The 17,835-nt window shown below is 44.1% G+C and overlaps 1 protein-coding gene across 2 annotated transcripts in view; it reads right to left on the reverse strand.

The window, feature by feature from the left end:
- The window catches only part of KCNJ6 (potassium voltage-gated channel subfamily J member 6), a 331,877-nt gene extending 314,379 nt beyond the window's left edge, over window positions 1-17,498 (reverse strand). The window contains exon 1 of one of the 2 annotated variants that reach the window (XM_027548902.1): window positions 17,086-17,498. The gene's annotated coding sequence lies outside the window, so the exon portion shown is untranslated. Of the gene's footprint in view, window positions 1-14,758; window positions 15,066-17,085 lie in introns of those variants that run through there. The other variant, XM_027548903.1, reaches the window with a different exon arrangement.
- Window positions 17,499-17,835: the final 337 nt, after the last annotated feature.

Below are 17,835 nucleotides of genomic sequence, written 5' to 3' on the forward strand. Positions count from 1 at the left end.
CAATGCGATGGTTAATTTTATGGGTCCACTTGACTGCACCACGAGGTGCCAAGATTAAAGGTTATTTCCAGGTGTGTCTGGGGGGCGTTGTTTTGGGATGAGATTAATGTTTGAATCGGTGGACTCAGTAAGGTAGATTTTCCACCCCTTCTCTTGTGTTAGACAGCATCCAGCCCACTGCAGGCCTGGATATAACAAAAGGTGGGGAAAGAAGGGTTTACCCCTGTTTCCCTGTCTCACTGCTTGAATTGGAACATCTCATCCCATTGTATCCTGTCTTCAGAATGAAATGCAAGTTATGAGCTCCCTTCGTTCTCAGGCAAGTACAGATCATGTTCAAGAAGTAGCCGGGGAGAGTGGTTTATTAGCAAGGGGGTTAAGGTCCCACCACAGAAGAGAGTGAGGCCAAAGGCATCTACAACCCACCTCCAGGTACTGACTCGGAAAGAAGCTGATGATGTATCAATATTACCAGGAGAGAAAAGCACGCAAGAGAATGGTGTTAAAAACAGTGATCCAGTTTTAGTTACAGACATAAATAAACTCATCTATCTACTGTATGTGCTATTTCCTTCTCTCTCCTCTCTCATTCCTCCCTTCCTTCCTGCACTCTGCCCTTCTGATTTCCTTTATACAAAAAGTTTATTTGAATCTTTACATTTTCCTCCACTGAATGTAGTTCACTGGTACAATGAATAAGTGAGGAACACCCAGGTAAAATAAATTGACTGTCTTTTATTGTCTTTAGTCAAGCTGTCTGAGCACAGGCTTTGTTAATCTCAAAATTTATGTAGTTTTCTGAATTAGCTATAAACATTCCTGGCTTTGTAGAAATCTTAAAATAATTGGAGAATTAAAATTGGCCAGTTACTTCAAAGGTAAGTGTTAACTCAGAGCAAGAAAAGATTGATTTCCAGAAATCTAGTCACACCCAAGATATAATTTCTCTACATTTCTATTGGTAGGAATTTCACCAGGATGGATCCAAACAGGGCCACTTGTATGGAAACCATACATAAAAAATTGTTATATAAGTTACAAGGTTTTTTAGGTATAAATGTGGAGACTGTCTTCTCTGGTGGCTCGGATAGTAAAGAATCTGCCTGCAATTCAGGAGACCCGGTTTGATCCTGGATTAGGTAGATCCCTTGGAGAAGGGAATGGCAACTCACTCCAGTATTCTTGCCTGGAGAATCCCATGGACAAAGGAGTCTGGTGGGCTATAGTTCATGAGGTTGCAAAGAATTGGGCATGACTGAGTAACTAACACTTTCACTTTCTCCAGATTCATACATAAGCTTCTGTACATTTTGATACTCAGTTGTACCCACATGTATGGATGTGAGAGTTGGACTATAAAGAAAGCTGAGCACAGAAGAATTGATGCTTTTGAACTGTGGTGTTGGAGGAGACCCTTGAGAGTCCCTTGGAGTGCAAGGAGATCCAACCAGTCCATCCTAAAGGAGATCAGCCCTGGGTGTTCATTGGAAGGACTGATGTTAAAGCTGAAACTCCAATACTTAGGCCACTTGATGCAAAGAGCTGACTCATTTGAAAAGACCCTGATGCTGGGAAAGATTGAGGGCAGGAGGAGAAGGGGACAACAGAGGATGAGATGGTTGGATGGCATCATTGACTCAATGGAATTGAGTTTGAGTAAACTCCAGAGTTGGTGATGGACAGGGAGGCCTGGCGTGCTGCGGTTCATGGGGTTGCAAAGAGTAAGACACGACTGAGCAACTGAAGTGAACTGAACTGTATCGATGAGATTCAATATAAAATTCACTGTAAGGTTTTGATGGTTGAAAATGCTTGAAGAATGAGGTGGTCTTGTTTAAGTGAATTATTTGGATTATCTATTCCACCCAGGAGTAAAGAGAATTTAAACCTAGGAGTCCTAGGATTTCAAATTCAGTTGTTAGACATTGTTCTAACCCATGTGCTCACTTCCCTGTGTTTGAGCGTGCTAGGCTGGGCACAGCTCAGCCTTTGATGCTGTGGGTATCCACAGTGCATTTGGGGGCATTGTTCTATCCATGTCAAAGAGTAAATAGGTGAAACTTATTTCACCATTAGAGGCTCCAAGGAGTGTCTGCATCCTGAACATCTTCCCTTGGCATTTAAAAAAAATGTAAAATCATTAAACTGCACATTATAATTTTCGATATCCTTTTAGAAGCAGGGGATAGGAAAAGTAGCTCACTAATTTATTGAGTTTATTTCCCTGAATTATTCCTACTCTATAGCTGGGAAGTCTGATAGAGAAAGAAGTTCAATAACTCATCTAACAGGGCTCAGTATCCGTCAAAACTCAGTCTACAAAATGCAAGACTCAACATTAACAACGATCTCTTAGGCTTCTTGAGAGGAAACGTGTTATGCTTAATAGTATGAGGGCTTAGACCAGCATAGACATGTCAGCAACCAACGACCTGGAAATGACTGAGTTTCAATTTTTATATGACTCAGAAAAGTGAGCATGTGACTCACCTGGTCCCATCTGAAACCCACACTCATCCCTTTCCTCATCCATTCACACAACTGTGTTTGAATGGCAGCCAAAATAGATGTATTTACTCGATCAAGATACTAAGAGAAGAAGACACTCATTCTCTCTTATGTCTCCCCTCTGGCCTCCATCTACAAAATCTGAGTGTTTTATTTCTTGTTCAGGTGGTCTTTACTGAACTTTTGGAGATGGCTACAATTGACTACCTGGGATGATACATTCTGTATTCATCTTCCAAAGAGAGCGCTCTTTAAATAGTTTAAACAGTTTCAAATATCTCTATGGACTTCCCAGATGGCTCAGGGGTAAAGAATCTGCCTGCCAATGCAGGAGTTGCAGGAGAAGCAGGTTCCATCCCTGAGTCGGGGAGATCCCCTGGAGTAGGTAACAGCAACCCACTCTGGAATTCTTGCCTGAAAAATCCCATGGACAGAGGAGTCTGGTGGGCTACCGTCCATGGGGTTGCAAACAGTTAGACACCACTGAGCATGCACGCACTGAATATTTCTACTGGAATTGGAAAACTTCAGGCATCATAGAAATCTTATTCAAATATCACATAATGAACAACTCTTCCATGATACACTTAGGGAGAAACACAGAGGGAGTGCAGTGATGTCTAAATCTAGCTCTTGTTTGCAAGAAGGTTAGCGCCTAGCAGAGCAGTAGAGCAGGCAGGGAGTAGTAACAGCCCAGGGAGTGGCTGCATGACAAAGCCCATGGAATGGTCTTCATAGAACAGTGGCCACAGAATGATGCCCATGGTGAGAGGGGCAGGCTCAATCATGACTGCACAACTTTGAATTTCAGTGGCATCTTCCAATATAATCGACATCTCAAATTTAGGGACCAGGACACTGAACTCAAGAAGTCACCTCATTTATCATTTTGATTCACTGAGACGACAGCACAGAAATTACCATCCTTTCCTTTCTAAGCATTTGTAGGCTGTCAGAACATCTAGTCCAGGCCCATTTCCTTCCTCCCTGTTGGAAACCATGGCCAATTCCCCCTCCCACGACCTCAGATTCCTTCTCTTGTGCTCAGGGCTTCAAGGCCCTAGTTGATAGTTTTCCTTTCTTTGCCAACTGAATGGGAGTTCTCTTGTCTTTTCTCATGCAATTGGACATTGCGAAATCTCAGGGATACCGTAAGGGCAAAGAGTGATCTATTTTGTGGTTAGAATCTGAGGCACACATGACTCAACCAGTTCCTTGATGTCTGGAACTGGGAGTCTTGAGAGTCCCTTGGACTGCAAGGAGATCCAACCAGTCAATCCTAAAGGAAATCAACCCTGAACATTCACTGGAAGGACTGATGCTGAAGCTGAAATTCCATCACTTTGGCCACCTGATGCAGAGAACTGACTGATTGAAAAAATTGAAAAGATCCTGATGCTGGGAAAGATTGAAGGCGGGAGGAGAAGGAAACGACAGAAGATGAGATGGTTGGATGGCATCACCAACTCAATGGACATGAGTTTGAGTAAACTTCAGGTGATAAAGAAGGACAGGGAAGCCTGGTGTGCTGCAGTCCATGGGGGTGCAAAGGGGGGACATGACTTAGGAACTGAACAACAACAGAGGTTTATTTGAAAATGACTGATAGATTTTGATTAAATTCTCATCTTCCAGACTAGTATCGTGTGTTACCACAATGTCATTTTTTCTTGTCTAGTGGCTCTAAAATCCAGGATTTACACACTTTATGGGAGGGCCATGGTGGGCTTCCCTGGTAGCTTGGACTGTAAAGCATCTGCCTACAATGTGGGAGACCCGGATTCAATCCCTGGGTTGGGAAGATGCCCTGGAGAAGGAAATGGCAACCCACTCCAGTATTCATGCCTGGAAAATTCCATGGACCGAGGATTCTGGTGGGCTCCAGTCCATGGGGTCACAAAGAGTCAGACACGACTGAGTGACTTCTCTTCACTTCACTTCACTTGGTATTGTTTTGGAGATTAGATGATTATTTACAACCAGGAATTTTCAGGGCATTTATTCTTTCTGACTGTGAATTCCGGATAATCGCCGTCATTACCAAGTGCCCAACATAACCTGTTTTGTTCTCCCCACGACAGCCAAATCTCACAAAAGATTCAACATGGCTAATTTAAAATAAACTCCACTTCTGCACATAACAGGAACGAAGAATCGAGATTCTTATATCCACAGTGTAGACGGAAGGAACTATTTCGCGGAAACATAAAATTGGCTGAAATAAACATATTGTAGTTCACTATTTTTACCATTTTGAGGTCTTGTAAGAATGATCTTTACTCTTTTTACAGTGGTAAATCTCATCGACACCTGGCCTTGTGCTGAAGGGGGCCAAGCCACTGAGGCTATTCCCAAAGGAAGGTGGGTCCACACAAAGCCCAATTTATGTTTACTCTTTGGTGACAGCTCAGTGAGAGGTCTGAGTTAGTGACAGGCTACTGAGCAGCAACCCATCTAAAACCCCATGTTTCCTGGGGGCTCCATTCATGCTGTTCAGAGTGAGACTAAATCCCCAGTGATTTCCATCAAACCTTTAGTGAGTTTTACTCCAAGGGCAGAGAAAACCGTGGGATTCCAACATACATGACAAGGAATGACTATGAGACGAATATCAAGCAACACTATTTTTGCAAACGAGAAAGGAGTCAAAGGAGTTCTTTTTTCTCTCTGCTTTGTATCACAAAATAGCAAGGCCCTGGCAGGATTAACAAATCCCCCATATGTAACTGTGGGCATCCTTGTCCTCACGATGCCTCAGGAATGACAAATTCCCAAAGACACATTTTGGAACGCTGCAGCCCAGCGTTTGCATGTGAAGGTGATGACAACCACGGAACCGCAGCTCTCAGCTCAGCCTCCTTCCCAGTTGTGTTATTTACCCACCGGAACGAGCTCGACACTCCACACCTGGACTAGGGCCACATGCAATCCCTCTTGCTCATGGAGTACATGATTTTGGAGCTTTCTTTGGACTGAAGCCATCATCAGCCTGGTCTCTCCACTCATGAGTGATCTAATTTCAGCACCACTGATGGCGCTCAAATGGGACCATTTCTCTGTTGGGGGTTGATAATTCTGAGTCAAGATGCTAGGTCTTCTTCCCTATCAATGTCCAGCTGTTTCCAGTATTTCTTTTCAAGTTTGCCTTGCCCGAGGCTGACGGACAAAAGTGACAAAGTAAAATCTGTATGCTCCCCTCTGCCCCCCAACCAAAGCCACTCCTTGAGATCTAAGACTCAAGGTCCACGCTGATGCCTGGTCTCTATTTTCTCCATGGCGTGGCCCACCATACCCCTGCCTGCCCAAACCTCACTGCCCATACTTTCTGCATGCAGACTGATTTCTCATTTGAAAAGCCTTTCCTTTCCTGTTTCCCCATCAAAATCCCACCTCTTCAAAGATTCCTTTACCTTTCACCATATTCTTGGATGTTTCCTCTTGTTACTAGCTTTGGTTAACATCCCCTTTCCTTACTCAAAACCTAGCACTCTCTTGTTTAAAGCTATGCTTCTTTGTCTTGTACAGTACTGTTTAATTGATGATACTGTTTTTGTAAAGTCTAATGCCTGTGAGCGCTGAAATGGGGATGCTTTTCCCCTTTTCTTTCCTCGTCTTCTTTCCAGGTGATAAATGGTATATTTCCTGCCATATCAGTTAAACAAAGGATGTCACCATCATCCAACATGAGCCAGTGACTCCTGAACAAACGCAAGGCTGAAAAGTATCTGCCATCTAGTAGCCATCAGCCTGAGGCTACTCCCTAGGGTGAGCCCTGAGGAAACTCAGGATGTGAAAACACAGGATACTGGCCCCAGGTATGTGAGGTGCATATCAAAGAAATGATTTCAGTGAGTCCAGACTCTTGCATCTTCCCACATGTAGAAAAGCTCCAAGTTCCTTAACTTGGGATACCTGGTTTTCTTTAATCAAAAATCATTTCTTAATGTTCCAACTACTTGCCCTTTGCTGTCAAACTCCTATACATCCTAGTTCCTTCCCTCACCTCCTTGGAGCAACTTCTCAGAGCTTTCTGAAACACTGCCTTCCAGGCTAAAGTCCTCATTTTGCCCCAAATAAAGCTTAACTCGCAACTCTCATATTGTGCAAATTTTTTTCAACACACAGTAAGTAGTCTTAAAGATCTGTTGACTGACTGGTTCAAGGCACCATGATAATCCAGGGGGCAGCTATTAAAGGTCAATGTCTGGAAATACACAGATGGTCAAGAGATGTTTTAAACAAAAGCAAATGTTACAGAACTATAATTATTCTCCCCTTGGTTGCACGAAGGTTTGCCATGATAAGCCGGCTATTCAATTTTTTTGTACTGTGGCTTTTCTCCAGAGTACACCATTTTAATTTCTTGATAGCGTCTTTTATTTAAAGGATAATAGATGAGACTATTAATTTAATGTAAGAACTAAAACCCTTCTGGACAGATTATCTGGAATTCCAAAAGGCTGAGCAGTTTATTTATATAAAGAGAACGGTAGAGAAGCCCTTGCTTTCTGCCCATAATCTTCTCCACTTTAGTGTGGATGCTGCATATTTTATCTGTTGGAACAAAAGCCTTTTGTTGTTGTCTCTTCCCCCTGGGCACTGAGACCCTGCAGAGGAAGGTAAGGACAGGCATTCCATCTCCGGTTGTGACTTTGCACAGTTCTCAGGTGAGCACCCACGTGGAAGTCTTCACTATGGGAAGAAGCCTACAAGAGGGGCAGTGTTTGAGAAGAACCTAAGCCAGCCGTTCTTAGCATCAGTGTGTGTTTGACTTCTGGAGGAGATAGGCAGACAGTTTGCTCCATCCCCAGTTTCTGATTTAGTGGGTCTGGGGTGGGCTTGAGAATTAGCATTTGCAAGCAGTCATGCTGGTGATACCATTGCTTCCAGTTCCGGGACACAGTTTGGGAACCACTGACCTAAGCTGCCTTCTGTGAGCTCTGGTGCTTCCTTCTGCCCACAGAGATCCACCTGGGGCCAGAAAGGAGCCAGGAGAGGGGCTTAGCTGCTGATGAGAAAGAGGGCCGCCTAACACAGTCTCCTCAATGGAGGAATCCCTTTGTGACAGCGTGTCTGTAACAGATGCGCTTCACTTGCTTCTCTGCATTCTCTCTCCTTCTGTGTCTCACTGTGAGGGGCCTGCTCACCCCAAGAGGGTGACTATATATTTAGGGTATTCACTGGTGAGTCTTCAAGACACAGCCTAAAAGGAAGGGGTCCATTCCTTCTTTGTTATTATTGAAACTGGATTCCTTAAGAGTAGGGATTTTATGTTATTCACACCATGTTTTACACAAAAGAAATGTCTGTAAATCTGAATTGTACTCTGGCTGATGTCACTGGGGTCCCTACACTGTAAAGAACTTGGGGCTTTTCACAAATAAGAAGGTTCAGGGTGCTGTGTGCGTGTGTGTGCTCAGTCGTGTCTGAGTCTTTGGGGCCCCATGGACTGTAGCCCACCAGGTTTCTCTGTCCATGGAATTTTCCAGGCAAGCATACAGGAGTGGGTTGCCATTTCCTCCTCCAGGGCATCTTCCCAACCCAGGGATCGAACCCATGTCTCTTGCATCTCCTGAATTGGCAGGTGGATTCTTTACCACTAGGGCCACCCGGGAAGGCCCCAGAGTGCCATGAGATACCTCCAAAGAGGTATTTCACGTCCTACCTGTTGATTGCAGATAGAGAGGCCCTGACAACATCAATCAGGTGCATAAGTCTTTTCCGTGAGTTACGAGGCCCATAGATACAGCGTCACCACGTGGTCCCTACATTCCATGCCTGTTCTCACCGACCACACATTGTGTGTGTGGACTGAAATGTCACTTTGGAGAAATAGACTCCTTTCTCTCTTAGAGAAATGATGGTTTCCCCATAAAATGCTGGCCTCATAGAGTGACCATCATAGCCTACTCTATGGACCTCATGGAGGTCCAGTCTGATCTGTGGACCAAAACTGTAGGTCATCACTGCCCTCATGGGACCTGGAAGCTCTTTGCGCTGGTAGAAACTTTAAAACACAGGCAGCACGACGATTGCACTTCTTAGCTCCTCCCTCCTTTGCGCCTTCCAGGGATGGGGAATTCAGAGCGGTGCCAATGGAGAGAATAGATCATATCGGCCCTGCCTAGCTCTGACTACAGAACATTCTTTCTTATACTGAATGAAAACATGTCACTTTGTAACTTCTACCACGAGTCCTACTTGTACCTGTAGAGGCCAGCAGAGCAACTCTAGTCTCTTCATCTTCAAATATCAAGATACCTGAAAATGACCTTCCTGCTCCTCAGTCAAGAATTCTCTAGGAGAAATACCCACAATTCCTTCATCTGTATCTTACTTTACATGGTTTAGACTTACCTATCATCCTAATTGCACCCTCTGTAAGCCACGGAGTCAGGTTATATCCCTTCTAGGTTGAAATGACAGGAGCTGGTGAAACAGCAGGACCCTATGATAATTGCCCTGCCCCCCTCCAAGTCCTCAGCCTGCCTTTTGGTCTGGTAAAACAAACTTTGGCAAAAAAAAGTAAGTTTAATCAGGGAAATGAGAACACACAGAAACAAAGGAAAACACTCAAAAGAGATCCAATAATTATAGTTTAGTCATTAGGCACAGTCGAGGAACTTTAGTTCCTTCTCAAGGGCTACAGATAATATTCTGAGCCACATCTTGTGAGCTGTCTTATAGATACTGAAACCCTCACCAGGTGGAGAAGTTAGCTACATAATGACCAGACTGTAGCTGTGATATAAGCTGCCATAAAAATGGCCTCAAAAAAAGGAAAAACACCGACCCTGGAACTGAAGATTAACTGTACCTAAAACCATCAAGACAATGCTGGTCAGACCACTGATGATCAACTTCAAGATGATGGTCAGAGCTGACTGTCAGTTTCAAGATGACTTCTGGATGTAGCCCCTTCCCTCTGTCTGTAAATGCTCTTGCCCACTGATTGTCAGTGAGGGGGGAGTCAGCCTTTGGACAGAAGTCTGCCTCCCCTACCAGTTGCTGGCATCCAAAATAAGACCAACTTTCCTTTCCACTTTCCTGACCTCTTCATTGGCTTTTGAGCAGTGAGCAGCCAGACCCTACTTTTGGTAACAGCGGTAGTGAAATAATGCCTCTTCTCAAGGATACTCAAGTCATTAAATACAGGTTCCACTGTGAGATGTTATTCACCTTGCAATGGTAAGATATTTACAGTGTTCATGAGTTCCCCAATCCAGGATAACTGCCCCATAGAAGGATGAACAGGGTGTTTTCACATATTAACGGTGGGTGTTTACTGTTTCAGTGGCAACCTTGGCCCTGCCTGAATGCACCAGGGCTTTGGCACCTTGGCTGGAGAAACAGAACAATACAAAAGAGCTGGAACAGAACAATACAAAACATTATGGGTCACCACCATGCTGCTTTCTCACGCATCTCCTTCTGACATTTCTCTTTTTTGAATGTATGAAAAAGTGAAAGTGTTAGTGGCTCAGTCGTGTCCAACTCTTTGCAACCCCATGGACTATAGCCTGCCAGGCTCCTCTGTCCATGGAATTCTCCAGGCAAGAATACTGGAGTGGGTAGCCATTCCCTTCTCCAGGGGATCTTCTCAACCCAGGGATTGAACCCAGTGTCTCATGTTTTCCACCTTGGCAGGCAGGTTCTTAACCACTGGTGCCACCTGGGAAGCCCCTAAAGTCAAAAGATCCCAACTAAAGTCATGTCGATGTATGGCAAAAACCACCACAATATAGTAAAGTAACCATAAATTAATTGATTAAAAATACACCACTGAAGAAAGATTCAGGGGCTCAACAAAACACTATTTTCAGCCAGGGATCTTTTCACCACTGGGACAAATCATCTCCTCTGCTCCACTCTATTCCTGACCCATACTAACTATATTTCTTTGATATCAGACATTTATATTACAGTAATCAAATCTGCATGCTTAATATTGGGTATATATGTCAAAGACTCAAATGTGCTCACCCTACCAGTTTGCCCTCCTCCTGGGCATAGAGATAAACTGCCGTTTCCAGCTACCCTTGCAGTTAGGTGTGGTGATGCAATATGGGCAAGACTGAATTACTTCCAGACTTGTGCCACTGAAAATCTCGTGCATAGTCATCTATCCCCCCCTTTCCCTATCTGCCAACTGCATGTCAAATGCTCAGGGGATCGTGGAAGCCAGGTGTTAGAGATAAATAAGTATCCATCATCCTGGGTGCTGGTATGGTCTCTGCCATTAGACTCACACGGATGAAAAATAATCTTCTATTTTGCTAAGCAGCTGTGATTTAGGGACTTTCCCGTTGCAGCAGCTATCTAATTAATAGAGTTCACGTAGCCTCATTGAGGATGAAATTTAATGACACATTGTTAGAAATAAACAACAGCATCTACTGCTGATATAGTGACTGCTTTGTTCTGGACATTGTGCTAAGAACTTCACTGTCACATTCATCCTTGTAACATCTCTGAAGTAGATATTATTATTACGTCCCCTTTACAGATAGGCAAACCAAGAGCTCGAAGTAGAGCAGGGTCACTCAGTTAGTGCCACGGATTATACCCTGTCACCAGGTATCACCCTCTTCTCTGTAAGAAGATCCTACATCTCCACCTGTTGCTATGTGACTTGCAGTACCTCTGGATGGGAGAAATATACATCTCCATCTCCACGTCATTGACCATTGGCATCGGCATGGCACGTGGCTTGCTTTTGGTCAACGGACTGTGAGCGGATAACTTGTGTCATATCTGGGCAGGACTTTTAAGAGCCATTGCGTAAAGTGGCATTCTCCTTTCTCTCTGAAAATGGAATGGAAAGTTCCAGATCAGACGGGTCCTTTAGCTGGGATCCCAGAATGAAGAAGACCCGAGGGGCAGAGTCACAGCTGACCAGCAAAGGCATATAATTTGGGGGAGAAATAAACTTTGTTTTGTTAAGTCACTGGGAGCTTGGAATGGTTGCCACTGCACCAAACCTGGTAAAAGCTGACAGATAAATCTAGAACTTGATGCAAATGCAGTTAGTTAGATACCAGAGTCTGTGCTTTTCACCACCAAACAACACCTCCCAGACACACTGTCACACGTGCACACATTCCTGTTGGATGATATGATGTGAATTTACAGCATCATTAAAAAAAAAAGTTATGCTCTCATTCTGGGTAAGAATGCCTGTAAGTTTAAAGAGCAAAGGGCCAAAGCATGAGGATTGAAACTTAACTTGCAGACTTTCTCACAATGCACATAACACATTCAGTTTCAGTCCCCCTCCTAATCACACTAAAAAAAAGAAAAAAAAATTGCTGGCAAGGATGTGGATCTTATTGATTCATTTGCTGATTCACTTTGTAAGGTTTTCACATTGGTAACCACACCTCTGTGACGGGGAGTTTGGCAGTGAATAGTACCCAAAGTCTATCCACTGAAAGAGCTGCCAGTTCTGTATGGTCCTTGGTCCTAAGCGCAGGTGTCAAGAGGAACCCGGGATTAATCCCAGGATTAATCTGACCTGGATTCATCTGTAAAAACATGAATTAAACAGCCATTTCATTAGAAATTGGGGTTAACTTCATGCATTGTAAGTAGGAAAGCTGATTGATGGTCTTAATGCGTCTGGACAAAAGAGATTTGAATGGTTGTGTGAACATTGTGCAATGAGAAAAGTCAGCCTCTGGGGTTTTGTTTAAATAACTATTCAATTCAGTAATAAATAAATAATTGGGTATCTACAGTTGATTAGCAGGTATGGTTAGATCAAAGCCGTAGTTTAGGGAATACTGAATATTCTTTTTAAGATAACATTGTCCTTCTTTGTTGGAAGGAAATAATGTTGTATTATTAATTAGTGCCAGTAAAATGTTATCAAGTATGGGTGTATTATAGTCCTTTGTCAGAAGAGAGTCAGAATACCATTCGGGCACTAACTGCAGTTATCATGATCTCTTCTTTCTATAGGGTTCTGATTATTTCTAGGACAAGTTATTTTAAATCTATTTTAATATGTATTTTATCCCAAATTACTTTATGGTATTTTTCTACCTCCTTAAATACCTTAAGTATAATGAAGGGAAAATAATCTGAATTCAACAGAAGTGTCTGGATAATTTTTCAACTTTACCAATTCCCCTTTGATTGATACTACCAAATTTAATAATTTTATAAAAATCTGGTTGAACCAATTCTTTCTTGGTACTTAAATGACAATTATTGAAAATAAAAGAAACAATGAATGCCATCTTAGTAAGCCAAATCCAAATTTGTTGAACTTAAACATCTCTGTTTCACCAACCTTAAAGTTCTGATGCAATGAACTTTAAAAAAAAAAAAAACAAAAACCTTGCTTTGAAAAGTACCATCACTTTAAATCTGGTTAAAATAAATAAATAAATAAATAACTGCCTTCTCTCTGAGCTCCCTTCCTCCCCCTTGTTCTGATTCTCTCTGGCCCATTTCCCTTATTAACCAATATATTATTCACGTATCATTTGGTTAAGGAATAGTTAGTGATAAAAAGAAAAGCTTTATCTTGCCTACCTGCTCATTTTGAAAAAGAGGGTTTATCTTGTTTTCAAGAGAATTCATTTTATCAACATTATTAAACCCTTGAAGAAAGTAACATTTTCTACCTGTGAATGGGGTTAAGCTTCCATAAGGCTGTATTTACTTTCTCAAGAAAAAAATGAAGTATAATTTTGATATACACTGTTGTGTTAATTCCAGGTGCAGAGGAAAGTGATTCAGTTCGGTATATGTTATATATACACATACATATGAATATATATGTATACTCTTTTTTTCAGATTCTTTTCCATTGTAGGTTATTACAAGATACTGATGTAGTTCCCTGTGCCATACAGCAGGTCTCTGTTGTTTATCTATTTTATATTAATATAAATATTTCTTAATTCCAAACTCCTAATTTATCCCTCGCTCCCCTCTTATTTTTACTAATTTTTAATTTCCAATGAATTTCTTATTGCTTATTAAACAGTTATTCTCATGTTTTATTTTCTCTTTTATCCTGTAAACTAAGGGTAGTTTGTGAGAATGGGGAAGAATATGAGAGTGAATAGAAGCAATGCTATGTACTCAAAGGAAAGAGCCAATGCCCGTCCCGCATATTAAACAAACATCTAGGTCATACAAGTGAATATATTACACTGATGTTCAGGAAATACCCGGGTGAGGTACCAAAATTATATAAACAAATTACAAAACAGCTCCAAGTGTGCTGGAATAAAATTAAGTTGCTCTTCTTAACAAATCCTACTTGAAATGGGTAAGCCAATTATTTGGGATATGCCACTGACTGCCATCAGGACATAATGACATTTTGCTCAGCAATTAGCCATCCAAGAAGGAAGCAAACCACAGTCTGGTAAATAAGCACTGAATACATGAACATGGAATCTACCAGAACTAAGGATGATTGAACAATTTCACCCAGTTCATTTATGTTTCTGCCTTTTAAAAGAAAAATTAATGAGAGAAATTCAACTTTACTAATAATTTATATTCTTATCTGACTTTATCATCATAAGTAACATCCACTTTCTGCTGGTGAGATCAGATGAAGCAAAGACAGAGTAATCTGCCTTGTTTCAGCCCCAATAATACTCCACACATCACTTCTTTCTACTTTAGGTAGCAGGGCTTCTATACATTCAGCTATAGATAAACTAGTCAATATCCATCAGGAATGAAATGTAAATGGAGTGTAATATCTCACCGTTTGCCCAGATTTGGAACAGACTGCTTCCATTTTCACTAGCAATCACAAGAAAATAAAAAAGACTGGAAAGTATAAACACACTGCTTTATCCAAGTCATGAGTGCTCTGCACAGCTCATCTTTGGAAAGCAATGAAATGCCCAACAAGGAAAACCAGGATACATCTTGCTTACCTTCCTAAACAACAATCCAGAACTAGCTCAAGACCACACACGGATAAGAGCATCCTCAAAAGAGAATGACATCCAAGGGAATTGCTGATTCTTTACTAGCATTTCCATCCAGTTGTCAAACCTTGACTGGGCTCTGCAACTCAAAGTGTGCCTTGTAACACCTGAATGCCCCCCTTTAATAGCTTCCTGTTCAAAATGGGACTGCCACCTTGCTCTACTGATTTTCCTTATCAGAATCAGTCTGGGGGAAGGTTGTGTGAGGAGCTGGTACCAAAATTGAGGAGAGGAGGACAGAGACCAGTCTTGCCTACGGTGAACACAGAACGACGAGAGGAACTTACCCGTTTCCTCTGTATGAATGCTGAAATGGAAACGGAATGGCAATAATCGTCCCCTCTGGCACAGTTTCTTCCTCGTTTCTATTAAGAGAAGTGACTCCTCCTCTGTTTGCTATGCCTGCAACCTTAGAGATGTAGTTGCTCTGCTCACACGCTGACTTGAAGTTAGACACTGGATCTCATCTCACAGACGCACCTGGATTCCCTTTCCTGGAGCTCACCAGCTCTGCTGAGAAGTCTACCGGGTCTGGGCTAAGAGTACACTATTTCTCCACCCTCCCGGTTCTCAGAACCCCTAGACAGCAGTTGGTTAGCTGGTATCTCCCTGGCCACAGTGCTCCCTTTCTGCCCTCTACGCCCGACAAAAGTTAGAGAGAGAGAGGGTGAGGAATGAATGAACGCTTTTGAAGCAAAAGGGACTTGGTTGAAACTAGGCAACTCTCATCAGGGACTGATCTGTGGCTTGCGCGCGTGTGTGTGCGTGCGTGTGTATGTGTGTGTCCCTTTCCTTCCCCGAGGGTGGGATATCCCCCATTCTCAGCTCAGCTCCGATCCTCTGCTGTTTCAATGTTCTTTGAATAGCTATTCTGATGCACTGCCATGCGTGAAATGGATGATTTGCAAGCTTCTCTGTCCCACGCAATTCCGTGGATAATCATATATCCAGATTCTGTACGGGCAAGGGAATCGGTCTTTAATGGAAAGGAACGAAAAGCGTTCTCTGGGGAAGCGGGTCGGGTTGTGGGAAGCCTGCCGCCTGGGCTCTGGCCTTGGTGCTGAATGCGAAACCCGCTGCCCAACCGTTTCAGCGTCCCCGGATCAACTTTGGGAGATTTGATGGGGCCCGGCTAGTTCTAGACAGCCCCTCGCAGGCTGCCGGCTGGGAGCTGGGCAAAGCCTATGCCCTGGGACCCTCCGCAGGACACTTGGCTCCCTTATTTCTTTGCTCCGATCTGGGAAACTTTTGTCCAACGTTTATTTGTAGCCGCAGCCGCTTTCCTCCCTCCCACCTGGGTCGCCATGGAGACTTGAGCTCTTCCTCTCTTTTTCTTCTTCTCCAGGCAAAATGGGCGAAGCTTAGTTAGCACAGCCCTGACTGTAGCAAGCCCCTTCTTCTTTTTAAGCAGCTCCTGGGCATCCCTCTCCTCCATTTTCCAGCAGAAGAAAGGTAGGGAATGGTGCTGGCTGAAACGTGGCTTTGTACTCAGTTCTGTGGGGCCCCTTTTGATCAGCAGACTCTGGATAAAAGCAGTCAGTAGACATGCTAACCTAATGATAAATCTCCAACTCCTGGACACTGGAGTTTCATCCCCCACTCCCACCACCCTTTCTCTTTTGGGAGTGGAGGCAGGATTCTTCAGAAAATTCTGGTATTTTGTTTCTCCACTAATCTCACCCCATTACTGTGGCTGTGTTTGTCAAGCTATGTTTCCTCCCTAAGAGCCTCTCCATATTGAACCTGGTACAAGAGATGTACCTGTGGATTGACTCAAAGGTTTTATTGGTTTTGGGGAATACTAATGCTATTTCTGCTAAAAACTCATTCAAGCTTAATGTCTTGATGCAAATGAACATATACCCAGGAGGAAGCAAGCCAGCGGATTCACCCAATCCCCTAAATGCAGTAAACATCTCATTTTTATCATTTAGAGGTTTTTTGTTGGTGGTGGTGGTTTTTTTCCCTCTTATAATTACAAAACAATTCAGCTTACTTCTGGGGAGAGCTTCCTATCACTGTTGCTAGTCATTATATCACAGCTCTGGTTATACTGATTGAGAACAGTTGGGAGTTGTTTCCCCTTCTCTGTTTGTTTCTCCCCACCCCTCACTTTTTCTTTCCCTCCTTCTCATGTTTCTCTTTCTGTCTCTCCCTCTCTCTCCTCCTCTCCTCTAGGCAAAGAACAAGGATACAGCTTTCCACAAAGACGATGGGCTTCTCCCAACTGTGAATGACTACATAGCAAGCCACCCCTGCTAGTCCGTCCCTGCATTTCATCTTTGCCAACGGATGTTGAAATGATGTCTGTAATCACTGACGGGGTTTCTCCGAGCTCAGAGCATGCAGACCCCTCCTCTCCCCGCACCCCCCCGCCCCCCTTGAGAGTTTTCAGTCGCTAATGAGAACCGTATGAAACAGATTTCCCTTCTGTTATGTAACCTGCTTCTCTCTCGCCTGTCCCTTGATTTGGGCATACCCCGTTTCTCATCAGAGTGGAGATGCATGCAGCGGCGGAAGCTGGGGAGGGGGAAGTGGGGACCAGAGGGCACGAAACCTCTTGCCCAGGTCGCTGCTAGCTTCTCGCCTTCTAGCAACTCAGCGCACCGCTTACCTTGCTGCGGACTGGGTGGCTTCATTCAATCATGATCTTCTCTCCTGGAGCGGAGCAAGCTTTAATAATTCACTTACACGATGGAGAGCGAGGGGAGGAAAAAAAAAAAAAAGACAAGGAAAAAAAAAAAAACCCCACAAAACAAACCCGGGGTTTTCAGATGGTCAAATTTCACATCGGCCCCGGGAGGCGGTTAGGAGACTCCATTCTCCTCGCGGTGCAGCCAGCTCCGGGTCTAGCTTCCAGGTTTCCGCGGGTCCCCACCCCTCCGCCCGCCCAGCCTCTCCGGCCAGGTGCGGCCGGCCGTCTTGGAACTGGCTCTCTCTGGCCGCGAGCGGAGAGCCGGGCTGGGCGCCTGGGGTGCCAACCGAGGGGCGGAGGGGTGTGCGATCGAGCAGGGGCGGGGGAGGGGGGGGGCGGAGACCGGGTGGAGAGAGAGGGAAGGGGAGAAAAGGCGAGAGTGGCGGAAAAAAAAAAAAAAAAATCCCTGGCTAGGAGAAAAGTGCTGGACCACGCAGGGAGACGTCATGAAAGCCGCAGATTCGAAGAATGGTCCTCAGTTCCAGGCGGCTGGCTGAGCCCGGCTGGCAGCGCACGAAGCGATCAAAGCGAGCGCAGCGCCGCGCGCTGGAGGCAAAGCGGCCGCACAGCGCTTTTCCGGAGAGGCGGGGGGCGGAGGGCCCGGGGTGCGGCGGCGGGGCGGGGGACGGCGCGGGAGACCCGGGAAAGCCCACTCGCCGCCCTTTTTCA

This window comes from Bos indicus x Bos taurus, chromosome 1, assembly GCF_003369695.1.
Source record: "Bos indicus x Bos taurus breed Angus x Brahman F1 hybrid chromosome 1, Bos_hybrid_MaternalHap_v2.0, whole genome shotgun sequence".
In the NCBI taxonomy this organism is placed as follows: Eukaryota; Metazoa; Chordata; class Mammalia; order Artiodactyla; family Bovidae; genus Bos; species Bos indicus x Bos taurus.